General features: G+C 44.8%; 1 protein-coding gene across 2 annotated transcripts in view; it reads left to right on the top strand.

Annotated features, from left to right (window-relative positions):
• The first annotated feature begins 16,830 nt into the window (after positions 1-16,830).
• The window catches only part of TMLHE (trimethyllysine hydroxylase, epsilon), a 41,516-nt gene continuing 31,825 nt past the window's right edge, over positions 16,831-26,521 (top strand). The window contains exon 1 of one of the 2 annotated variants that reach the window (XM_058197176.1): positions 16,831-16,890. The gene's annotated coding sequence lies outside the window, so the exon portion shown is untranslated. Of the gene's footprint in view, positions 16,891-26,186; positions 26,337-26,521 lie in introns of those variants that run through there. The other variant, XM_058197175.1, reaches the window with a different exon arrangement.

Genomic DNA, 26,521 nt, shown 5'->3' with positions numbered 1-26,521 from the left:
CCGAGTGAGCTCCACATTTCAAGTTGCACTCTTTGTTTTTGAAAGCTTAACTCTAGGTGGACATGAGTAGATGAAGCTCTTCAGACTGGAAAAGTATTTTGCATCTAAGTATTTTGCATCTTTGCTGGCTGAGGGACTCTGGGAGTTGAAGTCCACAGGTCTTAAAGGGACCAAGGTTGGAGACCCCTGGATTAGAGTAAAATGGTATTGTCTGGTTTCAGGGTGTTGGGAAAACACCAACAACTTCTAAACATGTTGCGCCAACCCGACCTTCACATGGTTGTTTGCATCGTATGATATGCAAACAAAATTTGTCAATGTAAGGTCATAAGTTGTTGTGACAAGGGAGCTATGAATGGTTGCAAGAAAAGTGAAGGTTCTTAATGGGGGCGCAGTGGTTAGAATGCAGTATTGCAGGCTACGTCTGCCAGAAGTTCGGCAGTTCGAATCTCACCAGGCTCAAAGTTGGCTCAGCCTTCCATCCTTCCGAGGTGGGTCAAATGAAGACCCAGATTGTTTGGGGGCAAAATGCTGACTCTGTAAACCACTTAGAGTGGGCTGTAAAGCACTGTGAAGCGGTATATAAGTCCCAGTGCTATTGCTAGTGCTACTAGGAACTTGGTGGCCCAGTGGTTTGAATGCAGTATTGCAGGTTAATTTTGCACAACAGCCTGGAGTTCGATCATGACATGGCTCAAGGTTGACTCAGCTTTCCATCCTTCCAAGATCGGTAAAATGAGGACCCAAATTGTTTGGGGGGCCATAGGCTGACTCCGTAAACCGCTTAGAGAGAGATGTAAAACACTGTGAAGCGGTATATAAGTGCTGTTGCTATTTTCCCTCTGCAAATTGACTTCACCATCATTCAAAAGAGAGCATTTAGAGGAGGCTATCCAGGATCTAGAATAAGTTTTAATTTTTTCCCTCCTTTTTATTCTCCCCTCAATAGAAGGTCCATGATCAGTCTCCGTGACACAGTTGCCTCTGCTTCAACTTCGTATTATCCCTTTGAAGTAGACGATCAGTCCGAGAGATAATGAGTAGTGAAAGGCCTGCATCTCGGGATGATGCGTGGATCTATTGCGGAGGAAACTCTGGGGCGATGCCCAGCCCCAGACATTATAGCAGCAGGGAAAGCTTTCTAAATTATAAGAGAAAAATAGAAGACCAGCAGGAATTCTTCCTCCTCTTACCCTCCCACCCTTAAACTGCTTAGTCTGAGCGTCTGAGACGACAGATAACCAATGTTATTTAATTTATTTTTTCAAAAGGGAAAAAAAAGAGGGGGGGGAAGGAAGTTAATAAATAATGTAAAATGGAGAATGCATTAATGAAAGGCAAAGAAAGAGAGAGAGGGGGCGGGGAAGAAAGGGGAAGGAGCAGAAGAGATGCAGAGGAGGTAGAAACTGGGGTGTATATATTCTTGTCCTCATCGATTGTATATGATTACATTAGACCTATCAAATATTTATAATACATCCCACAGGAGGTCACTGTATGTCGTTCCCCACCCACTCTGGCCTGGTCTAACTAGACCGTAAAAATGGAGTCAAGCCACCGGGTGAAGGAGAAACAGGCTGGGATGTCAGTCTTATTCCTGGGGGGGTTCTTTCCTTGGGTCAGGACCAGAGGTGGGCTGCTGGGGGTTCGCAGGGGTTAGGGAGAATCTCTAGCTAAGATTCTGTACAGTTTGGAGAATCCCTTAATCCAGTGGTGGGATTCAAATAATTTAACAACAGGTTCTCTGCCCTAATGATCAACTGGGTCAGCATGGCTCGGTGGTCAAGTGACCGTGTGGGCGTGGCCAACTCAACGTCACTCACGTTGATGGGCGCTTCACCTTAGCTGTTACAATGTAATAAGGGCTAACTGGAGAGGCAGTTTCTGTAAGCAGGGCAATAAAGATTAGGCTAGAAATAACACCAGAATGTTCCTTCCTGCCTTCCTTACAGGATTAGCCCTGTAAAGTGATAAAAAACAAAATAAGTTTTCTTCCAACAACCAGTTCTCTGAATTGCTTAGAAAGTTAACAACCGGTTCTTCCGAATAGGTGCGAACTGGCTGAATCCCACCACTACCTTAATCCCACTCCTCGCTAGCCCCACCTACCCAACTTCCCCCAGGAATCTCCACGCTGCCCATTTTGGATGCAGGTAAGGGCATGGCACATGCGGAGGCTCGGGGAGGGTGAAAAATGGGTCTATTGGAAGTTTGAGAAGGCCAGAAACAGGCCAGAAATGGGCTCGTTTCTGACCTCCGGAGGGCCTCCGGAGCCTGGGGAGACCATTTTCATCCTCCCGGAGGCTCGAGAAAAGACTCCGGAACCCGGGGAGGGCAAAAACACCCCCTCCCCCTGCCGTGGTGCAAGAGGCAGACTAGGCCACGCCCACTATGGCCACGCCCACCCAGCAACTGGGCAGAGAACCCCTTGCAAAAAAATTTGAAGCCCACCACTGGTCAGGACTCATCACCCACAAGAACTTAAGGAAGACATACTGGTGTGCTAAAGTACCCGGTCTACAGGGACGAGGTCTTTCCACCTCATCTTCACTTCAGCTGGTTAGGAGACAGAATTCTGAGCTGCTTAGACTTGGTCCCCGGTCCAGGGACCAGGGGGCTCCTTTCCAGCTCAAGATTGATCCCTCGGGCTGCTGAAATTCTCCGTTCTTTTGAGCATTTGCAGAATACTACTACAATGTCTTCTCTCTCTCTCTCTCTCTCTCTAGAGCAGATGGAGGAAAACGTGGAAGCGAAGCACCCAAGGGAGTTATAATAAAGTGGCGGAACAGCGTGATGATGAAGTGTCAGATTAGAATCAGGTTTACATCCCCACTCAGCCTGGAAAGCCGCAGGTGATGCCGAACTTACGGCACGCATGACAGAAGTGGCACGCAGAGCCATCTCTCCGGGCACACCAGCGGTCGCCCAATCCTCTTCTGGGTTCTGGTACACAGGTAAGCGCCAGCCAGCTGGTCTTTGTGCATGCAGGAGTGCCGCAAACTGGAAGAACAGCTCCCTGGCGCTCATGCGTGTGCCGGAAAGCTGAACTTCTGGTTTCCACCACACGCATGTGTGCCGGCCAGCTGGTCTTCCCACGCGTATGCGCGCCAGAAAATGGCAGGCCAGGTGACCCGCGCACATGCGCATGCTGGAAACCGGATCTCAGAAATGCTTGTGTGTCCTTAATGCTCTCTGAGTTTGGCTGTTTCCTTGCAGACCTTTCGTTACCCAAACTAGGTAATATCATCAGTGCTCGGCATGATCACTGCTGTCAGCGCTGATGATGTTACCTAGTTGGGTAATGAAACGTTTGCAAGGAAAAAACCAAGCTCAGAGAGCACCGAGGACTCTCCCTTTCAACCCTGAGATACAAATGGAGGCTAAAACATATGAAGAACGGTTGCAGGAACTGGGTATGTCTAGTTTAATGAAAAGAAGGACTATGGGAGACATGATAGCAGTGTTCCAATATCTCAGGGGCTGCCCACAAAGAAGAAGGAGTCAAGCTATTCTCCAAAGCACCTGAGGGTAGAACAAGAAGCAATGGGTGGAATTTAATCAAGGAGAGAAGCAACCTAGAACTGAGGAGAAACTTCCTGACAGTTAGAACAATTAATAAGTGGAACAACTTACCTGCAGAAGTTGTGAATGCTGCAACACTGGAAGTTTTTAAGAAGATGTTGGATAACCATTTGTCTGAAGTGGTGTAGGGTTTCCTGCCTAGGCAGGGGATTGGACTAGAAGACCTCCAAGGTCCCTTCCAACTCTGTTATTATTATTATAAATATTCTCCTTTATTGGCTTTTGGGTTGCAAAATACAGGTAGATTGGCATTTCAACATGATATCGTCTTATTTCATTTTAATCAAACTGATCTACAATGGCATTGGGGCATGAAGCCTGCCCTGACAAAAGAGTAATAACAGAGACATTGGTACTTCTGGTCCCCAGGATAGAGATTCATAGTTTAATGGATTTAGTGAATTTAGCTACTGGTGTTTTTTTTGTTTTTTTTTAACGAATCATCATTTCAGGTGATGTGTCAATTCATTCAAAGGCGAGGTGTCCCTGCGTCACTGCCATCATAGAAGTGTCACCCCTTAGGGGGAGAAGAAAGCAGTGGGGTGGTCATAGGGCCCTTCTCCTAAGACCACGAGTGGTCTGAGCATTATCCGGCACATGGAACCAAGCGGAGAGAAAGACAGCTTAGACGGGGCAAAATGCCTTAATTTAATTGGTTTTTAACAGCACATTTAGTTCCCATCAGACCTGTTTCCGCCCGCCTGCCAATCTTCTCTACTCTGCCATTTCAATTAGCAGCTCTTGAGTCAGCAGCTTGAGGGGCTGGAGAGCAGAGAAAGGCCAAGGGTAGAGTTACAGCCCAGCTAGCAGATGGCTGAGGGTTGAGTCCGCAGGAAGCAAGGGGCGTCCCTGTATCAGCAATCTTATCGGGAAGCAGCCTCTTCCAGCTGTTTGTGCATCACAGTTTCCCCCAGGTGAGACCTTCTAAGGTTTCTCACCGTTATCTCTGCTGTGTGAATGAAGGTAACCCGTGTGGAACGGCCAGGTTCAGAAAAGGCTAAAAGGCAGTGTTGAAATCCAATTTTTTTTTACTACCGGTTCTGTGGACGTGGCTTGGTGGGTGTGGCTTGGTGGGCGTGGCAGGGGAAGGATACTGCAAAATCTCCATTCCCTCCCCATTCCTGGGGGAAGGATACTACAAAATCCCCATTCCCTCCCCACTCCAGGGGAAGGATACTGCAAAATCACCATTCCCTCCCCACTCCAGGGGAAGGATACTGCAAAATCACCATTCCCTCCCCACTCCAGGGGGAAGGATACTGCAAAATCCCCATTCCCTCCCCTCTCCTGGGGGAAGGATACTACAAAATCCCCATTCCCTCCCCACTCCAGGGGGAAGGATACTACAAAATCCCCATTCCCTCCCCACTCCAGGGGGAAGGATACTACAAAATCCCCATTCCCTCCCCACTCCAGGGGAAGGATACTGCAAAATCCCCATTCCCACCCATCTCTGGGGCCAGCCAGAGGTGGTATTTGCCGGTTCTCCGAACTGCTCAAAATTTCCGCTGCCGGTTCTCCAGAACCTGCTGGATTTCACCCCTGCCTTACACCATTTCAGACAAACGGTGTGTGGGGTGAAGGACTCATAGAGCGGTTGTCTTGTTAACAGTAACAGGGCAGGAAGGGACCTTGGAGATCATCTAGTCCAACCCCCCTTGCTCACGCAGGAGACCTATGCTGGGGATTCGAACTGCCGAACTGCCGACCTTCCTGATCGACAAGCTCAGCGTCTTAGCCACTGAGCCACCTAGTCAGGCTATGCACTAGTGTGTGTGTGTGTGTGTGTGTGTGTGTGTGTGTGTGTGTGTGTGTGTTTGTGCATGTGAGACAATCAGCAGAATTTTGTGCCCATGAAACGCTCAGGGCAACTCCGCCGCTTGCCCTGCGAACTTAGTAAGACCTCCCTTTTTCTCCTGGGCTGCAGCAAAGGAAGGCAAAGCCCAGCGCATCTATCAGCAAGCTGCGTTCTCCTCATCCATCCCCACACGGCATATATTCAATACTCCATAAATATTTGGCCATTATGGACCATGTCGGACATATATTACGTTGTGTAAGGAAGTGGAGCATTTGCAACCTAATGGCTTGAGTTAAAAGCTGCAGGGGGTCCTGATGGATTTTCTTCCCCTGCAGATACTAAGAGCCACCCGGCTGCTTTGATGTAGCTGTTGGAAATCCAAGAGGTCCGTCAAGTTTCCCAGTCCGGCGCCTTTCAGAAAGCGTGTGACTCGGTTCCCATCATTCCCAGCCAGTTGGCCGGGTAAGGTGATCTTAAACAACATGCCAGCCAAGGCACTAAACTATTTTTCATAATCTCATCCCAGCAGGAATATTGGACTACAACTCCAATCCTCCTTCCTTCCTTCCTTCCTTCCTTCCTTCCTTCCTTCCTTTTCTTTCTTTCTTTCTTTCTTTCTTTTGCTTCTTTCGTTCTCTCTGTTTTTTTCTTTTTTCCTTCTCTCTCTCTCTCCCTCTTTCTTTCCTTCTCTTTCCTTCTCTCTCTCTCTCCCTCTTTCTTTCCTTCTCTTTCTTTCCTTCCTTCTCTCTCTCTGTCTCTCTTCTCTTTCCTTCTCTCTCTCTCTCCCTCTTTCTTTCCTTCTCTTTCTTTCCTTCTCTCTCTCTCTTTCCTTCTCTTTCTTTCCTTCTCTCTTTCTCTCTTTCTTTCCTTCTCTTTCTTTCCTTCTCTCTCTCTCTTTCTTTCCTTCTCTTTCCTTCTCTCTCTCTCTCCCTCTTTCTTTCCTTCTCTTTCTTTCCTTCCTTCTCTCTCTCTGTCTCTCTTCTCTTTCCTTCTCTCTCTCTCTCCCTTTCTTTCCTTCTTTCTTTCCTTTTCTCTCTCCCTCTTTCCTTCCTTCTCTTTCTTTCTTTTTTTCTTTCCGTATGGCAAATCATACATGGACCAACAATATATATATATAGGTAGTCCTCAACTTATGACCAGCCCAAAATTTCTGCTGCTAACCGAGACAATTACTAAGTGAGCTTTGGCCCCTTTTATGACCTTTCTTGCCACGGTTGTTAACTGAATCACTGCAGCGATTAACTCAGTAACGTGGCTGTTAAGTGAAACTGGCCCCTCCATTGACTTTGCTTGTCCGAAGGTCGCAAAAGGGGGATCACGTGACCTTGGGCCGCTGCAACGGTCATAAATATGAGTCAGTTGCCAAGTGCCTGAATTCTGATCTCGTGACCCTGGGGAGGCTGCAATGGACATTAAGTGTGAAAAAACGGCCGTAAGTCACTTTTTCCAGTTCTGTTGTAACTTCGAACGGTCCCTGAATGAGTAGCTGTAAGTCAAGGACTAACTGCATTAACATTCCAGCTAGATTAGAAAATACAAACTCTTGAAAAGGTCTAAGTTCAAATACCAACGTCTAGGCCATCTAGACAGAGGACAGAAATGTAAACCCAGGGGAGCAAAGCTGCTTGCAATTTTCCCAATGTCCGAATGCCGGAAACGAAGCACCCTGAGAAGGAGAGGGAGGGGCGGGGAAGGGAAGGAATTATCGTAGAGGAATGATCGTTCATTCATTTAAAATGCAAACATAATTAATTAATTGGCGAGCAAAGTGCTTATAAGGCGTGAGGCAGATGGCAGTTTCCCCCCCCCCCTGTCTAAATATTGGAAATAAAGCAATGGAAATCTGGACATTGCTTCCAAATCACAAAGCATCTGTCCCATGTAATAGTTGCGTATTGTTTCCATAACTTCCATAACCCACCTGTTACTAAAGCCATTCCCGTCGGGCGCATGCAACCAGGAACAAGAGCTCAAAAGTACTGCGAGTTTATCCATTCATACAGCGCATGGTGCTTACAATGGCGGACTGTGAATTATAGCTCACTTCATTCGATAGAAATAAAACGGAATCCTTTTGAAAAGTGTTCCCAAACTTCTTTTGAAGTTTTTTTTTTAATTTCTTTTTGTCACAACAGTATACACAAACAATTGTCATAGATAAAACAACATATCTTGAAGAATATACATATACATATACATATACATATACATATACATATACATATACATATATATACATATACATATACATATATATATATATATATATATATATATATATATATATATATATATATATATATATTTGTTTTCTGAGGTTTTCACGGGTGTTTGTATATAGGTCTTTGGTTGTTCGGGTTTTCTCCCGTGTAAAATTGGAAGTGTCTTGGCGGCGTTTCGAAGTCTCATTCGTCATCTTCAGGCTTCAGCTTCGTGCTTCTGGGAGCAATGTGTGATCGCAGCTGTTTCTTCCTTTTAACTGCTAGTGGGGGTTTGAACTGATTGGGTGGGAGCTTGGCTGTGCTCTGATTGGATGGGGTTTTTTCTGTGCTCTGATTGGCTGGGGTGGGTCGGGTGTGGGGGGGGGTTTGGTTGTGCTCAGGCTAGTCTGTGCTGCAGGGGGTTTTGAGCTGGTGAGCTGCATAGCTGTTGTTTGGCTTTGTGGTCGTGCTACATCTTCATAGTGGGTGTCAGTCTGCTGCATGAATGGATTGGAGGGGTTTGAAATGGCTAATGTTGCAGCTGCGGTCTGGCTTCTGGTCCTTGGTCGTGCTTCATGATCAGTGTGGGTTTGGGTCTGCTTTCTGGGTGGATGTGGTGGTGACATCCTGTGTGGACCTTGTGAGTGTGGGTCTGGTGTCATTCCTCGTGTTAGGGACTCGTTTGTCAATAAGGCGGGTTTCCAAATGGCTGGTAGGCGGAGGTGTCATCTCGTTTGTTCATGCTGTGTGGGCGTTTTCTATCTCAATGGCTTCTCTGATTATTCTGTTGTTAAAGTGTTCAGTTTTGGCGATAGTTCTGGTCTTTTAAAGTCAATATCATGTCCTGTGACTTTAAAGTGTTGGACCAGGGAAGAAGTTGGTTCCTCTTTTTGAATGAGTTCTTGTGTTCTTCAATGCGTGCACTTATTCTTCTGTTGGTTTGTCCAATGTATGTGGTGGGGCAGGCGGTGCATGGGATTTCATATACTCCTTGATTTTCTAACTCAATTTTGTCTTTGGGGTTTCTTAGGATGGTGGATATTTTTCTGTTTGTGCAGAATGCTGTCTTGATGTTGTGTTTGTGGAGGATCTTGCTGATTCTGTCTGTGGTGCCTTTTATATATGGGAGGAGGGCTGTGCCGTTTTCTTGTTCTCTGTCTTGGATTTTAGTGGGGGGTTCTTTTTGTATTAGCTTGGTAATCTTATTTCTTTGGAATCCATTGGATGTTAGTACGTTAGTGAGAGTGTCTAGTTCATATATATATATAAATATATATATATATGTAAAAAAAATATGCATCAACTATATTAATTTGATATAATGAAGGGAATAATAGGACAGGAACGGTAGGCACTTTTGTGCTCTTATGCACGCCCCTTATAGTCCTCTTAGGAATGGGGTGAGGTCAATAGTAGACAGTTTTTGGTTGAAGATTTTGGGATTTTGAGTAGAGACTATGGAGTCAGGTAATGAGTTGTGCTGCTCTAGGCTAACCTGGTTCGTTTCCAGGACCTAGAACTGAAAACTGACCTCTTCTATCTTCAAATCTACCATGGCTTTCAAATCCATACAATAGTTTATTTCTCTCTCTCTCTCTCCTTTCTCTTTTTAACCACACTGCTAACAGATAGTTCGTTTGGCTCTTCTTCAAGGCATTTTCCTTCTTTGGAATTCCCACAGTGCAAGATAGATGGTTGTCACCGGAAGCCCTTCCCATCTGCTCCAGCATGACAGCTCAAGCACCAGATATAAGTCAGCAGAGAAAAGAGAAAGGGGGGGAGGGAGAGAGAGAGAGAGAGAGAGAATGAGAGAGAGAGAAAATGGGAGAAAAAATGAGAGAGAGAGAGAGAGAGGGAGAGAGAGAGAGAATGAAAGAGAGACAGAGAGAGAGAATGAGCGAGCAAGCAAGAGAATGAGAAAGAGAGAATGAGAGAGAGAGAATGAAAGAATGAGAGAGACAGAGAGAATGAGCAAGGAAGCAAGAGAATGAGAAAGAGAGAGAGAGAGAGAATGACAGAGAGAGAATGACAGAGAGAAAATGAGAGAGAAACGAGAGAATGAGAGAGAGAGAATGAAAGAATGAGAGAGACAGAGAGAATGAGCGAGGAAGCAGGAGAATGAGAAAGAGAATGAGAGAGAGAGAATGAGAGAGAGAAACGAGAGAGAGCGAATGCGAGAAAGAGAGAATGAGAGAGAGAGAGAGAATGAGAGGGGGTGGGGGGGTACCCACCCTTCACAACATTGAAAGGAAATCGCACCCCAGACAGAAATGGATCAGAGGCGACAGGGAGTCGTGCAACAGTTTGTTTATTGACTGTTTCAAGTTACAACAGCCCTGGAAAAGGTGACTTTTGACCATTTTTTCACACTTACAACCATGGCAGCATCCTCATGGTTACATGATCAAAATTACATGATACTTGGCAACCGACTCATATTTATGACGGTGTCATGTGTGATCCCCTTTTGCGACCTTCTGACGAGCAAAGTCAATGAAGACGTGTCGGATTCACTTAATTGGTGTGTTACAAACTTTAATAATAATAATAATAATAATAATAATAATAATAATAATAATAATAACAACAACAACAACAACAACAACAACAACAACAACAACAACAACAACAGAGTTGGAAGGGACCTTGGAGGCCTTCTAGTCCAATCCGCTGCCCAGGCAGGAACCCCTACACCACTTCAGGCAAATGGTTGTCCAACCTCTTCTTAAAAACTTCTAGTGTTGGAGCATTCACAACTTCTGGAGGCAAGTTGTTCTACTGATTAATTTTTCTAACTGTCAGGAAATTTCTCCTTAGTTCTAAGTTGCTTCTCCCCTTGATTAGGAGATTTTACAACCGCAATCATTCACTGAACAAACTGTGGCAAGAAAGGTGTAGGGTTTAAGGGAGGTTTACCTTAAGGTGGCTCAGGGGCTAGGACGTTTGAGAAACCTTTACCTTTACCTTAAGGATGAGGTAAAAACCTTCCTTAAATGGTGTAGGGTCTCCTGCTTGGGCGGGGTGGGGTGGTGGACTGGGTGACCTACCAGGCAGTGGTGAAATGTAAAATTTGTTACTACCGGTTCTGTGGACGTGGCTTGGTGGGTAATGTGACTGGGTGGGTGTGGGCAACTTTTTTTTTTTAACTTTTAAAAGCATTTTTTTCTACAGCTTCTTCAGCCAAAGAGGTTGTAAAATAATGCTTTTAAAAGGCTCCTCTGACGATCCCAGCTGAGTTGCCTGATTGTCGGAGGCTTTTGTTTTCTTTTAAAAGCAATTATTTTTTTGCCTTTAAAAGAAAAAAAAAGCCTCTAACAGCAGGCAACTCAGCTGGGAGCGTCAGAACCCTTTAAAAGCATTTTTTCTACAACCTCTTCCGCCGAAGAGTTGCAGAAAAAATGCTTTTAAAAGTCTCGACAATCCCAGCGGAGCCGCGCGAACATCAGAGGCTTTTTTTTAACTTTTAAAATCATTTTTTCGGCCAAATAAAAAATGCTTTTAAAAGTAAAAAAAACACTCTGATAATCGCGTGGCTCAGCTGGGCATGGGCGGGGGCGGGGCAGGGATTTTTGCTACCAGTTCTCCGAACCACCCGCCACCATCGCTACCGGATCAGGTGATCCGATCCGAACCAGGAGCATTTCACCCCTGCTACCAGGTCCCTTCCAACTCTTAATCGGTAAACAAATGTTTCATTTAGCTACAGAAATTTTGGGCTCAATTGTCGTCATAATTTGAGGCTGGGAGGCCTGTTTTCTCCAAGCCTTTATTGTTTTCATCACACCAATTCCCAATTATTGGTGGTCGGAACAAGACCAAGAGAACAAGGACAGAATGGATAAACATCTGAGCGATGACTTCCTTCCTCTGCTAGATCAAATCTTTTCCCCTCTTTTTCAGCAAAGAGAGGAAACCGAGTTGCCTGTGAAAAATGTAACACAAATAAATATGCCCTTATGTCTCCAGACCAGTGCAAAAGATCTTGGAGAGATGGGGATGCAAGCTTTGAAAGAGAACATTGATGTCCCAAAGGTGGTTTTATTTCAAGAGGCTTTCTTTGTTTTTCCTTTTTCCCCAAATTCAATTCCAATAGCATTTTATAGATCTCGGTGATAACAGGTTCATCGTTGCCACCTAATGAAATTTCCAGTTCATTTTTCACAAAGTCAAATCCATAGCATTTTTTAGGCAGTTTTAAATCCCGTCTTTCAGTTGTTGATAAGCAAATCGACGGCAAACAAACGTAACCTTCTGATTCAAGTTCTTCCCTCTGCTTTTAATATTGGGTCGTAATTAGATTATAATTTAAAGTCAATTTTAAACCCTTCGCCCACCTATTTTCCCATTGTTCAAGTATCGCGGTACATCCAGAATTCCTTGCCCACTGAATCCTGCAATGTTTTTACACGTTCGTTTTCCAAATTCAATTTCAATAGCGTTTTATAGTTAATTCTTAGTGATAATATGCGCATTCTCATCCAGAGGTGGAATTCAGCCGGTTTGGACCGGTTTGGGCGAACCGGGTGCTAATTTTACATCTGGTTCGCCGAACCGGTAGTTGCAAGGACTGGCTGGCCCCACCCACCCCATCCCTCCCAGGAGTCTCCACGTGGCCTGTTTTGGATGCCAGATAAGTATAGCGCCCACGCGGACGCTCTGGAAGGGCGAAAAACGGGCCTCCGGAAAATTCTGGAAATGTGCCCATTTCCAGCCTGTGGAGGGCCTCCGGAGCCCAGAGGAGGCCATTTTTGCTTACTTTGGTCAGTCTTTATTTCAGAGATTTGGAGAATCCCTTGTTCAGGGGAGAAATCCTCCTGGTTCGCACCAGAGCAGGCGATCCGGTAGCAATCTTGGCAGCTGGCTCGGCGATCCGGTTGTGACGGCGGAACAACGCTCTGCCCACCCACCTGGGTATTGTTACTTCCTGGTTAAGGTAATGTGTTCATTACCTTCTTTGCATGTGCAGAAGGTTTTGCACATGTGCAGTAGGTCTGCGCATGCATGTGAAGCGCGCGTACACACTTCCGAACTGGTAAGGAAGGTAAGTAGATTTCACCCTTGCCCTTGTTCCTCCTGAGAGCTAGAATCCTTCCTTCCTTCCTGGTCCCTAACAGGGAAATTGAAAACAGGAAAGAAATTTGCACCTGAAGGCAGGACAAGAAGCAATGGATGGAAACTCACCAAAGAGAGAACCAACCTCTAAATAAAGATACATTTTCAGGCAGTTAGAACAAGGAATCAGAAATTGTGGGTACCACCGACAGAGTTGGAAGGGACCTTGGAGGTCTTCTAGTCCAACCCCCTACCCAGGCAGGGGGTCCTTATATAATTTCAGTCAGCCAGATGTTAAGAAGAGATTGGGAACCGCTGGTCTGAAATGGAATTGGCTTTCCTGCTTGAGCAGAGGGGTGGATTAGAAGAATAGAATAGAATAGAATAGAATAGAATAGAATAGAATAGAATAGAATAGAATAGAATAGAATAGAATAGAATAACAGAGTTGGAAGGGACCTTGGAGGTCTTCTAGTCCAACCCCCTGCTCAAGCCGGAGTACCCTCATATAATTTCAGTCAGCCAGATGTTCTTTAGAAGAGATAAGGAACCGGTGGTCTGAAATGGAATCGGCTCTCCTGCTTGAGCAGAGGGTTGGATTAGAAGACCTCCAAGGTCCCTTCCAATTCTGGGACTCTTTATTATTTTGTCTGTTATTCCCTGGATCCCTGACAGAGAAATTGAAAACAGAGCCCGAGAGCTGTGGCTGCTTTTTTAAATTTTTTTTATTTTTTGGTCAACGCAGGAGGGAAGCGAAGGAGACGGTGGTGCGAACATCCAGAAGGAACAAGATTCCGTTCAAGAGACGGAGGTCATTCCCATGGACATCAGGCTTGGCCACCACCCGCCAGGGGGTTGGGATGGATCCCTCCCACGCCCCCCTCCCCAGAGGGGTGCCAGCAGCCTTCAGGAATCCCAAACAGGGCCTGTGAACTGTTCTCAGGGAGGCTAGAAATGCTTAAACTTTGAGCTCATAGAGGGTGAGTCACCATCTTGTTTCCTCTGGGAACTGCTCGGCTTGAGAGCTCCTGCAGAGCTCTTCCATTCCTACACTCCCCCCCCAACCTCCAGAGCAAGACAGCTATAAAAAAAAAACCATGTCCCTCTGGCTCTTAAAGTTGTTGTAAGCCTTGCTAGTTGGAGCAGAGGGTGGGTGGGTGGGTGGGGTGGGGGGACGGCAACCAGTCAGAGGCCAGCAATGTGAACCAAAGAAGTTCATTTTCAAGAAAAAAACAAAGAAAGTCCAGTTGCCCTTTGGGGAAAATATCTTTGGGACAACTAGATCGGGTCTCCAACCTTGGCAACTTTAAGCCCGGAGGACTCCAACTCCCAAAATCCCCCAACCAGCGTTGCTGGCTGGGGAATTCTGGGAGTTGAAGTCCGCCAGGCTTAAAGTTGCCAAGGTTGGAGACCCCTGAACTAGATGACTGAGATTCTATTTATTTATTTTTTATTTATTTTATTTTATTTATTTATTTATTTTCGTCAAGCATGTCTTTTACGACAGATACAGGTGTAAACGTAATTATAAACACATGTGAAGCAGTGGCGAAATGTAAAACTACTGGTTCTGTGGGCGTGGCTTGGTGGGGGGTTTGTAATGTGACTGGGTGGGCGTGTCCAACTTTTTTTTTTTTTACTTTTAAAAGCATTTTTTCTACAATCTCTTCGGCCGAAGGGGTTGTAGAAAAAATGCTTTTAAAAGGCTCCTTTGACAATCCCAGCTGAGTTGCCTGATCGTCAGAGGCTTTTCTTTTCTTTTAAAAGCTTTTTTTTTTAACCTTTAAAAGAAAAAAAAGCCTCTGACAATCAGGCAACTCAGCTGGGATCGTCAGAGGAGCCTTTTAAAAGCATTTTTTTCTACAACCTCTTCAGCCGAAAAAAAATGCTTTTAAAAGTAAAAAAAAAAAGTTGGCCATGCCCACCCAGTCACATTACACACCCCCACCAAGCCACGCCCACAGAACTTTTAGTTGAGTTTAGCTGAGCCGCGTGATCATCAGAGGCTTTTTTTTTTACTTTTAAAAGCATTTTTTCGGCCAAAGAAAAAATGCTTTTAAAAGTAAAAAAAAACAAAACCCCTTAAGCCACTTAAGAGTATATCTATGACCAAGGATGGACCCGAATCCAGATCTCAATATTCTTATCGTCTATGGAGATTCTCAGTCATCCAGGTCATGGGTTGTCCCAAAGGTGCTTTTTCAAGAGGCAACTGGACTTTCTTGGTTTTTCTTTGAAGACGTTTCACTTCTCATCCAAGAAGCTTCTTCAGTTCGTGCTTAGTAAGACTACACCCAGATTCGTGCATCCAGTTTTGGTCACCACACTATTAAAAAAGATGCTGAGACTCTACAAAGAGTGCAGAGAAGAGCAACCAAGATGATGAGGGTACTGGAGGCTAAAACATACGATGAACGGTTGCAGGAACTGGGCATGGCTAGTGTAATGAGGAGAAGGACTAGGAGAGACAGGATAGCAGTCTTCCAATATTTGAGGGGCTGCCACAGAGAGGAGGGGGTCAACCTGGAAATAAGGAGAAATTTTCTGACAGTGAGAGCAATCAACCCAGGGAACAGAAGTTGTCTTCAGAAGTTGTGGAAACTTCATCACTGGAAGCTTTCAAGAAGAGACTGGACTGCCATTGGTCAGAAATGGTGTAAGGTCTCCTGCTTGGTGCGGGGTTGGACTAGATGACCTACAAGGACCCTTCCAACTCTGTTAATCTGTTTTTAAAAAAACCAAGAAAGTCCAGTTGCCTCTTGAAAAAAAGCACCTTTGGAGAAGAAATGACCCAAATTTCTTTCAATCGTGGAGTAGGGCGGCCTCTAGTGGTAAAACAGGGGCTTTCACACAGGTTTAGCTAAATTCCATTTATTCAATGTTGGTGCCAACCAACTCTGGCTAGCTTACAAAGCGTAAAAGCAACAGTCAAACAGTAAGTTAGAATGAAATTGATCAAGGAAAATTACAAAAAAGTAACTGAAGAATAATCACAAGAGGTCAGGGTATGAGATCCTGGTGCCTGGAATGGCCTGGCTGGACTTGATGATGGCTTTGCCAATGATATTCAACAGGTGCTCCAGATATTTTGGGATTGCACCAGGGGTGAAATCCAGCAGGTTCTGACACGTTCTGGAGAACCAGTAGTGGAAATTTTGAACATCGTACATCTTAAGAAGGTATTTGGTTAATATCTAGGATGCTGGCAGCAACCCGTATCAACCATTAGCACCAGTCGCTCGTATTTGTGACACATTTTTAAATGTTCAGTTGACGGAGTTTCATGTTTAATGAATAAAAGAGATAATAATAATAGTACTGCACTACTATTGTACATTTTAAGAAGATACTTGGTTGATATCTAGGATGCTGGCAGCAACCTGTATCAACCATCACCGCCAGTCAATGATATTCGTGATACATTTTTAAATGTTCAGTTGACTGAGTTTCATGTTTAATGAATAAAAATTAATAATACTAATACTAATATTAGGGAGGGAGGGAGGGAAGGAGGAGAGAAGGAAAAGAAGGTGGAGGAAGAGGAGGAGGAGGAGGAGGAGGAGGAGGAGGAGGAGGAGGAGGAGGAGAAGAAGAAGAAGAAGAAGAAGAAGAAGAAGAAGAAGAAGAAGAAGAAGAAGAAGAAGAAGAAGAAGAAGAAGAAGAAGAAGAAGAAGAAGAAGAAGAAGAAGAAGAAGAAGAAGAATGTTCTTTATTAAGAATATTCTGTAAGCCGCCTTGAGTCTCCATAGGTGAATATGCGGCAATATAAAATAAATAAATAAACAAACAAATAAACACACACACACACACACACACAAAGAGATAGATAGATAGATAGATAGATAGATAGATAGATAGATAGATAGATGGATGGATGGATGGATGGATGGATGGATGGATGGATGGATGGATGGATGGATGGATGGATGGATGGATGACCATACGAGGCTACAACTCAGGATCTTGCAAAATAACCGCGCAATTATTCCCTTTCCTGCAGGCAAAAGGTGGAAAAGAGGGGAGGGGGCATTTTATTTTATTTTTTACCCCCCATGATCTATTGGGATCCGGAAGTCTCTTGGCGGATGCATCTCTTCCCCTTTGCGCTCTTCTCTTTCCCTGTCTTTCGTTAGGGGCGGGGTACTTCTTGGGTCCGCTCTGCTCCGCCGCTCTATGGTTGTTGGCTGCTGCCCTTCTCCTCCCGGAGGGGCGGGGCAGGCGAGGAGTCCCTCTGCCGTCCAGAGTCCCTGCCAGGTAAGCGGGTCTGTGTCTCGGTTGCTGCAGGAATGAAGAAAATGTAGGGAGGGAAAAGAAAGAGGGAAGATCGGGGAGCAAGGGGGGTGTGTGCTCGAAAGCTTATGGAGTTTCTGGAGGGGGGGGTCTCTTACTGCATTTCATAGAGCAGGAGGCTCAAGGAAGAGTGTTTCTGAACGTGTCCAGAGTGCATTTGCTCTGCATAGGGTCTGGATGTTGGAATATGCAGGAAAGCATTTGAAAGGAATAAAGCAATTTGTTCCCCAAAGAGATCCTGGAGATTATTTTGTTGTTGTTGTTTTTTCCTTTCCTTTCCTTTCCTTTCCCCTCCCCTCCCCTCCCCTCCCCTCCCCTGCCCAGCCTTCCTTCCCTTCCCTTGTTTCTCTTCCTTCCCTTCCCTTCCCATTCCTTTCCTTGTTTCTTCTCTTCTCTTCTCTTCTCTTCTCTTCTCTTCTCTTCTCTTCTCTTCTCTTCTCTTCCCTTCCCTTCCCTTCCCTTCCTTTCCTTTCCTTTCCTTTCCTTTCCTTTCCTTTCCTTTCCCCTCCCCTCCCCTCCCCTGCCTTCCTTCTCTTCCCTTCCCTTCCCTTCCCTTTCCTTGTTTCTCTTCCTTCCCTTCCCTTCCCATTCCTTTCCTTGTTTCTTCTCTTCCTTTCCTTTCCTTTCCCCTCCCCTCCCCTCCCTTCCCCTCCCCTCCCTTCCCTTTCCTTGTTTCTCTTCCTTCCCTTCCCTTCCCTTTCCTTCCCTTCCCTTTCCCTTTTTTCTTTTCTTTTCCTGCCTCTTCCTCCTCTACTATTCAATCATAAGTCACTCCCATTTCAAGGTTTTGCTCCCATGTCCTTGGACCCAGAATGACAGGCTGTCTCCTCTTGTTTAGGCATCCCGTAATAGGCAGCCACTGTTAAATCTGAGCTGTATTGGGCTTGGGGACGTGGCTTTGGGGTAAACATCCCACTTGCAAATCCTGCTGGTTGGCTCCATCTTAAGTCTTAACTGGGACTGACTTGGGTGAAGTATGTCTAAACCTCTGAAGAAGCTGCTTTAGGAAATCCATTTTTTTTACTACCGGTTCTGTGGGCATGGCTTGGTGGGCATGGCAGGGGAAGGTTACTGCAAAATCCCCATTTCCTCCCGATCAGCTGGGACTCAGGAGGCAGAGAATAGATGGAGGCGGGGCCAGCCAGAGGTGGTATTTACCAGTTCTCCGAACTGCTCAAAATTTCCGCTACTAGTTCTCCAGAACCTGTCAGAACTTGCTGGATTTCACCCCAGGTTGAAATTCACAAATCTTAAAGTTGCCAAGGTTGTAGACCCCTGCTTTAGATGACAGTAGGAAGGGCCTGCCATGCTCCAAAGAGTTTGGACTTCAACTCCCTTCAGCCTCAGCTGGCATGGACTTTATATATATTGGGATTTACGAAAACAAAAACATTAGATAGATAGATAGATAGATAGATAGATAGATAGATAGATGATAGATGATAGATAGATAGATAGATAGATAGTGTGTGTGTGTGTGTGTGTGTGTGTATATATATATATATATATATATATATATATATATATATATTTTCTGAGGTTTTTGTGGGTGTTTGTATGTAGGTCTTTGGTTATTCAGGTTTTTTCCCGTGTAAAATTGGAAGTGTCATGGCGACATTTCGTGAAGTCTCATTCGTCATCTTCAGGCTGGTGTTTTCAGCTGAAAACACCAGCCTGAAGATGACGAATGAGACTTTGTCGAAACATCGCCAAATTTTTTGTGTCATAACAGTTAAAGCTTACCACCATATTCATTATTTATATCTACTCTTATTTTAATACTAATACTTAATACTTAACATATCTATTGTTGTAACATTTTCCTTCTTAACTTATTACTTTATAATACATTGCTTTCATATTTATTCTCTAACCGTTGATAAAATAAGTCCCATATATTAGAGTAATCAGATTCTTCCTTTCCTTTAATTGCACGTGTTAATCTATTCATTTCTGCACATTCTGATATTTTCTTAATCACATTTTCATCTGTAAGGATCTCTCCACCCTTCCAATTTTGTGCAAATGCAATTCTAGCGGCAGTTATTACATGAATAATCAAATATACATTTTCTTTACTATATGTTTCTGGTAAAATCCCCAACAGGAATATCTCAGGTATGCTGCTGTGTCATCTTCTCCAGCCGCATACAAATTCTTGCCCAATATTTTTTTGCTTCTACACATGTCCATCACATATGATAACCACCAGCATATCTAAATAGGCTAGGGTGTTACTTGATTGGAATTCTCTATGGACATTCTCAATCATCCAGGTCATGGATTGTCCAAAAAGGTGGTTTTCTAAAAGGCAACTGGACTTTCTTGGTTTTTTTTCTTTGAAAAGGTGTCACTTCTCATCCAAGAAGCTTCTTCAGTTCCGAAGAACTGAATGGGAAAAGCTTCTTGGATGAGAAGTGAACGCTTTCCAAGGGGAAAAAACAACAAGAAAACCCAGTTGCCTTTTTTGCAAAACTGCCTTTGGGATTTGATTGGGTTGAAATGCTGTTTTCCTGGTTGACTCAGCCTTCCATCCTTCCGAGGTCGATAAAATGAGGATCCAGATTGTTGGGGGAGCAATGTGCTGACTCCATAAACCGCTTAGAGAGGACTGTAAAGCACTGTGAAGCGGAACACAAGTCTAAGTGCTATTGCTATTAGGAACCTGATGGCACAGTGTTTAGAATGCAGTATTGGAGGCTAACTCTGCCCACTGCCAGCTGTTCGATCCTGATCAGCTAAAGGTTGACTCAGCCTTCCATCCTTCCGAGGTGGGTCAAATGAGGACCCAGATTGTTGGGGGCAAAATACTGATTCTGTAAACCGTTCAGAGAGGGCTGTAAAGCACTGTGAAGCAGTATATAAGTCTAAGTGCTATTGCTACTTCCATTCATAAATGGCAGAGCTAAAGTAAAGATTTTTGGCACATATGCCAACACAACATCTTGGAGTAATGAAGTGCTTATCTCTAAATCATATTATTTAGATACCAGAATGTCAGCGGTTTTCCAGTATTTGGGGTTCAGGGAAGATCCATTGCAGTAGACTGAAGAATTATGAAAGGCATCTCTGAGCTTGGGGGTTTTCTTGCAGGCGTTTCATTACCCAACTAGGGTAATGTGCTAGGATGGAGTGACTTGGTTCTCTGTTTATATACTAGTGCCTTGCCCTGTGAGTGTTGGTGCAATTGTTCGTAATGGTTGCCTAATTGTTTGAATTGGTAGTTCTTTGATGGGGGGAGAGGTATGGTTTATTGCTTGACTGTTGGTCTCAGACAAACTATCAAGTGCCTTCGGCCAAACAATGTCGGCTGGCGGCCCCCAGAAGAGCGTTCTCTGTGGGGGCTCCTGCCCTGTGGAATGAACTACCTGTGGGGCTACGCTTACGCCCCGATCTCCGGACCTTTAAGTGCGAGCTTAAGACTTTTTTCTTTCATCAAGCAGGGCTGGCCTAATGATAAACTTTAACTGAGGGTTTTTAGCGGGGCTATTTTATTTTACAATTTTACTTTCCTATTTTAAATCTCGGCTTATGGAATTAGATTTTTAAATATATATTGTATTTTAATTTTTTTGTACATTTGTTTTATCTATGCTGTACACCGCCCTGAGTCTTCGGAGAAGGGCAGTATATAAATTTAAACAATCAATCAATCAATCAATCAATAAATAAATAGACAACTCAGTCCAACATTCTCTTCCTTTGGTAGCTTGTAACCTGGTTCCCTTGAAACGTCTTGGACTGCTAATCAATTAGTGGAAATTAATCAAGGAGAGAAGCAAGTTAGAACTAAGGAGAAATTTCCTGACAGTTAGAACAATTCATCAGTGAGACAACTTGCCTCCAGAAGTTGTGAAGGCTCCAACACTGGAAGTTTTTAAGAAGAGATTGGATAGCCATTTGTCCAAAGTGGTCTAGGGCCGTGATGGTGAACCTATGGCATGCGAGCTGTCACCCCAGTTTAGCTCCGCCGCGCATGGGTGCGTGCTTCCCGCTGACCAGCTAGTCTTCGGGTCTCTGCCCTGCATGCGTGGGGGATGGGGCGCATGCAGGGACGCGCATGCATGTGTGGGGGGTGTCCGGGGGGTGGGGCACATGTCGGGGGCACGTGTGCATGCTGGGGAGCATGCGGGGAGCATGCACGCATTGCATTTTGGGGTTTAGGAGCACTAAACCCCAAAATGGGGTTCTGGGCCCTTAACCCCAAAATGGTTAAGGGCCCAGCCACTCTGGTGGCTCAACAGACTAAAGCAGTCTGTTATTAACACAGCTGCTTGCAATTACTGCAGGTTCAAGTCCCACCAGGCCCAAGGTTGACTCAGCCTTCCATCCTTTATAAGGTAGGTAAAATGAGGACCCAGATTGTTGGGGGCAATAAAAGTTGACTTTGTGTATAATATACAAATGGATGAAGACTATTGCTTAACACAATGTAAGCCGCCCTGAGTCTTCGGAGAAGGGCGGGATATAAATTAAAAAAACAACAACAACAACTTGTGCACATGCGCGCGCTTTGGGCACTCAGTCCAGAAAAGGTTAGCCATTGAGCAGGGGGCTGGACTAGAAGACCTCCAAGGTCCCTTCCCACTCCGTTATTCTATTCTACAACTTCCATAGACCCCCATCTAGCACATCAAATGGGCGTTGGTTTATTGGTGTCCTTGCTTCAAGGAATAAAGCAATAAAGTTGGTTTTCCTGGGAGAAAATTGGGAGTTTGGGATCTACTGGGTTTGGGATCTACAGTTCTGCTTGTCCAAAGGAACCTTTTACAACACAACCAAATTGCTCTCTGATTGCTTTTTCCCTCAATCCCTAGGAATTAACTCTCCTCTTTTGACATCTCTCAATGCAATCTGAACCCGATCTGACTTTTCCCAGCCGAGGTTTGTCCTCATGAATCATTTTCAAATGTTCAGGGACTCGGAGGAAAACATGGCTAGGAGGTTAAGTAACCTAATATCTGAGTTTCTTTCCATTATTGCAGCCTGGATAAACAGTGCATGCGTGCGTTAGAGCTGCATGCTTATTTTAGTATCTGGGAAGGTAAGCCAATAAGTGCTTTTGGCAAAAAAGAGGAACTTAAGTGTTTCTTATTGCTCAGTGTAGCCTTTTATTGTAAAACAATAAAGGGGTCTGGAGGCTAAACCGTGCCATCAGCAGGGAATTGAGTAGGTCAAGTCTAACGAAGAGAAGGACTAGGGGGTGATACGATAGTCTTCTACTACTTGAGGGCAGGGGTGCTCCAACACTGGAAGTTTTTAAGAAGATGTTGAATAACCATTTGTCTGAAGTAATGTAGGGTTTCCTGCCTGAGTAGGGGGTTGGACTAGAGGACCTCCAAGGTCCCTTCCAACTCTGTTATTCTATTCTATTCTATTCTATTCTATTCTATTCTATTCTATTCTATTCTTCTAGTCCAGTGGTTCTCAACCTTTATAGTGCTGCGATCCCTTTAATACAATTCCCCACGATGTGGCGACCCCAACCGTAAAATTATTTTCGATTTGAATTTATCGCGCCTGAAGCCGTATTGGCTAGCGATCTGAACTGCTTGCGATTGCCTTGAGGACAGAGGCATTAAAGCGGAGACTCCTCCCCTATTAAGTCTATCGCGCCTGAAGCCAGATTAGGCTAGCGATTGGGAGTGATTGCAGCTGGCTTGAGAGGGAGACATCAGAGCAAAGATTTCTCTCTTTTTTTAATTCATCGCGCCTGAAGCCAAATTCGGCTAGCGATTTGAAGAGCCTGCAGCTGGCTTGTGGAGTCAACCATTGGAGCGCGATTCTTCGACTCGCAAGTATACTTCCCATATTTCCGATGGTCTTAGGCGACCCCTGGCAAATCGTCATTTGATCCCCAACGGGGTCCCGACCCACAGGTTGAGAACCGCTGCTCTAGTCCAACCCTCTGCTCAAGCAGGAAAGCTGATTCCATTTCAGAACAACGGTTAAGAACATCTGGCTGACTGAAATTATATAAGGGCCCCCCTGGCTGAGCAGGGGGTTGGACTAGAAGACCTTCAAGGTCCCTTCCAACTCTTATCAGTGGCACCCACAACTTCTGATTAATTGTTCTAACTGTCTGAAAATTTATTTTTATTTAGAAGTTGGTTCTCTCTCTTTGGTGAGTTTCCATCCATTGCTTCTTGTCCTGCCTTTGGACAACAGAGAATCTGGGAAGGGGCTGTTGATTCTTCTACCTACAAGAGTTAGCTCTTGCTGTTCCCATCCTGCAGTCAGCAAGGCGGTCTCTGCTTCTTCTCCTGAACGTTTGAAAATAAAAGCCAATTGGCCAATATTTTTACAAGAGTGATCTTTGTTCTGCCCGGCTACGTGCTTAAATGAGCCGATGACAAGCCTTCAGAGGAGCTTCAAAGGAAAAGCTGAGTTAATGGACCAATTAATACACTCGTTTCCAATTAGAAGACCTGGGATGACTTAAAAAAAAAAGGCTAAAGGTTGACAAAGGAACCAGTCAGGGACGCTCATAAACCCTTAACAAATATTGGTTGCAAAGTTAGTGCAATCTCTTACTTGCCGTTTAATCCTCCAAGAGTGAATAGCATTTAATTTATATACCGCTTCACAGTGCTTTTACAGCCCTCTCTAAGCGGTTTACAGAGTCAGCCTATTGCCCTCTCAAAAATCTGGCTCCTCATTTTACCCACCTCGGAAGGATGGAAGACTGAGTCAATCTTGAGCCAGTCAGGATCGAACTCCTGGCAGTGGGCAGAATTAGCCTGCAACACTGCATTCTAACCACTGGGAAGGAAGGAAGGAAGGAAGGCAGGAAGGAAGGAAGGAAGGAAGGAAGGAAGGAAGGAAGGGCAATAGCAATATCACTTAGACTTATATACCACTTCACAGTGCTTTACAGCCCTCTCTAAGCGATTTACAGAGTCAGCCTATTGCCCCCAAACAATCTGGATCCTCATTTTACTGACCTTGAAAGGATGGAAGGCTGAGTCAACCTTGAGCCTCGAGTCAGGATCGAACTGCAGACAGTGAGCAGTGAGTTAGCCTGCAATACTGAATTCTTACCACTGCGCCACCAGGACTCTTGGATTTGTGGTACAGGTAGTCCTCAACTTACAACCATTTGTTTGGCAATCATTCAAAGTTGCCTCAACACTGAGGGGAAAAAAGGTGACTTACACCCCCCCGGTCCTCGCACTTACGACCTTTGCAGAATCCCCATGGCACATGAGCAAAACTCAAGCATTTGGCCACCAGAATATATTTACAGTGGTTGAAGCTTCCTGGGGTCGTGTGATCCCCATTTGCGATCTTCCCAGCCAACTGTCAACACATAACGTTTGGGGGGGGGGTGGATGCCAGAACTCTCTTAGCAACCATGTGATTCACCCAACAACTGCAGTGATTTGTTTTAACAACCATGGCAAAAACAAAAGTTGTAAAATTGGGTACAATTCACCTGCCTTGCTCAGCAATAGAAATTCTGACCCTAATTGTGGTCATATGTTTGAGGACTGTTGTATTTGTAATTAGAGATGGCTGCAGAGTTGTTTTATACTTGCCTTCCAGCAGATAATAAACAACAATCAACCCTCTAGCAATAATAAAGCTTTGAAAAACAGCCTTCGTTTTAAAAAGACGAATCGTGTCTTAAGGAGTGGATGTCTTAAAAAGCAAACTGGTTCTGCAGAAAAGAACTATTTCTGTAAATCTTTAAAAAAAACAAAAACCCAAGGTTTGTTTTTCCTTATAAACCAGACAGAGGAGCACTATTTACCCAGGGTTATGTGTTATGTGATGCGGTGGCTCAGTAGCTAAGACACTGAGCTTGTCGATTGAAAGGTCGGCAGCTCAGTGGTTCGAATCCCTAGTGCTGCCGCATAACGGGGTGAGCTCCCGTTATTTGTCCCAGCTTCTGCCAACCTAGCAGTTCGAAAGCACGTAAAAAATGCAAGTAGGAAATATAGGGACCACCTTTGGTGGGAAGGTAACAGTGTTCCGTGCGCCTTTGGTGTTCAGTCATGCCGGCCACATGACCACGGAGACGTCTTCGGACAGCGCTGGCTCTTCGGCTTTGAAACGGAGATGAGCACCGCCCCCTAGAGTCGGGAACGACTAGCACGTATGTGCGAGGGGAACCTTTATCTTTACCTTACGGATTATAAATCGTCTGTTCCTGGGGAAAGCGAAATTTAGGTTTACAAAATCAACTTTTTTTTTCTTCTTCTTCTTTAATTTGCTTCCTCTGGGATCTCACCGGGAGGAAATGAAACGCTCTCCTTGAATTTGACAATAAAGGGACTTCCCAGCAGATCCCGGAATTCATTCATGATATTTGAGAGAACCAGAATATTTTTTTCAAGCCTACATCCGTGTGTGTGTGTGTGTGTGTGTGTGTGTGTCTTTCTCTCTGTCTGTCTGCACCCAAAGCAAACAGCTGCTCTTCCAGTGAGCTGGAAATCAACGTGGCTTTTCTCTCTCATTAGAAGTCTGTCTGTTTTTCTCCCCTTTCCCCTCCTTAAACACACACACACACAGCAGCTAAAAAGCCAGCCCACAGCCGAAGGGGAGCTCTCTCTCAGCCCCCGTGCAGCATTGGGGAAGGGCTCAACCAGGAACCAAAGAGATACGCTCTGGTGGTTGATGGCCAGCAGTCCACAAGGACTCCCGTTTTATTGTAGAATAGAATAGAATAGAATAGAATTTTTATTAAGGGACCTTGGAAGTCATCTAGTCCAACCCCCTTGGCTCACCCAGGAGACCTGTACTAGGGATTCGAACCGCCGAACTGCCGACCTTTCTGACCGGCAAGCTTTCTGACCGACAAGCTCAGCGTCTTAGCCACTGAGCCACCTAGTCAGCCCTCAAAAATTGCATTTTTACTTTTTTTTTTCCCCCCCCCAAAACTCTATCCTTTCGTGGGCGGTCTGTTTTGCTGGAGCGTGGCTCCTCCCTGGTGTTGCTGAAGAACGGGCTGAAGGTTATTTTTAATTCTGTTCACCCTAAATTTGGCGTTTAAGCGAAATATAGCCAAGAGTGCCTCTTCTAAGTGACTCACTCAGGCATGGCTGGGAAAGGCTGTTGAAGCTGCAAAAACTCCTTGGCAAACTCCTTCGCCTGCCACCCATCAAATCTTAGAAATAATTCTCATTTCAAAGATAGGACAACGTGCCCGGCGTCTCTGTCGAAACACGCAGAATTAAGAAAGCCAAACTTTCAGACTTGGGTTTTTTTTTTTGTTTTTTTTAAACAAACTCCAAATATTGAACAGTGACGCCTACTGGAGCTGTTGTTGTTGTTTTTTCCCATGGGCTGTTTGTAATGAAGCAGATGGAAGGCAATATGGCACTTTGCTGGACTTAAAAAACATACCCGCTTGGTCCTACGTCCACCTTCCCTCGGCTAAAGAGCCCTTGAAGAATTGAGAATATCGGGTAAGCTTGCAATTCTGTCCCTGCATTAAGTGAGAGGAAGAGAGAAAGGCAGGAGGAATGGAACGATGGGAAAGCTAGAAATTTGCCATCGGGAAGGAGATATAGAAGCATAGCCAGCTGTGCAAACTGGCTGAAGAACGGTTTTTATCCATGGGTTGTCAGACTCCTGAATGCGAAGTAACATC

This window comes from Ahaetulla prasina, chromosome 11 (assembly GCF_028640845.1).
Source record: "Ahaetulla prasina isolate Xishuangbanna chromosome 11, ASM2864084v1, whole genome shotgun sequence".
In the NCBI taxonomy this organism is placed as follows: Eukaryota; Metazoa; Chordata; class Lepidosauria; order Squamata; family Colubridae; genus Ahaetulla; species Ahaetulla prasina.
The sequence above is the reverse complement of the archived record's forward strand: the minus strand, read 5'-3'. Positions and strand labels throughout refer to the sequence as shown.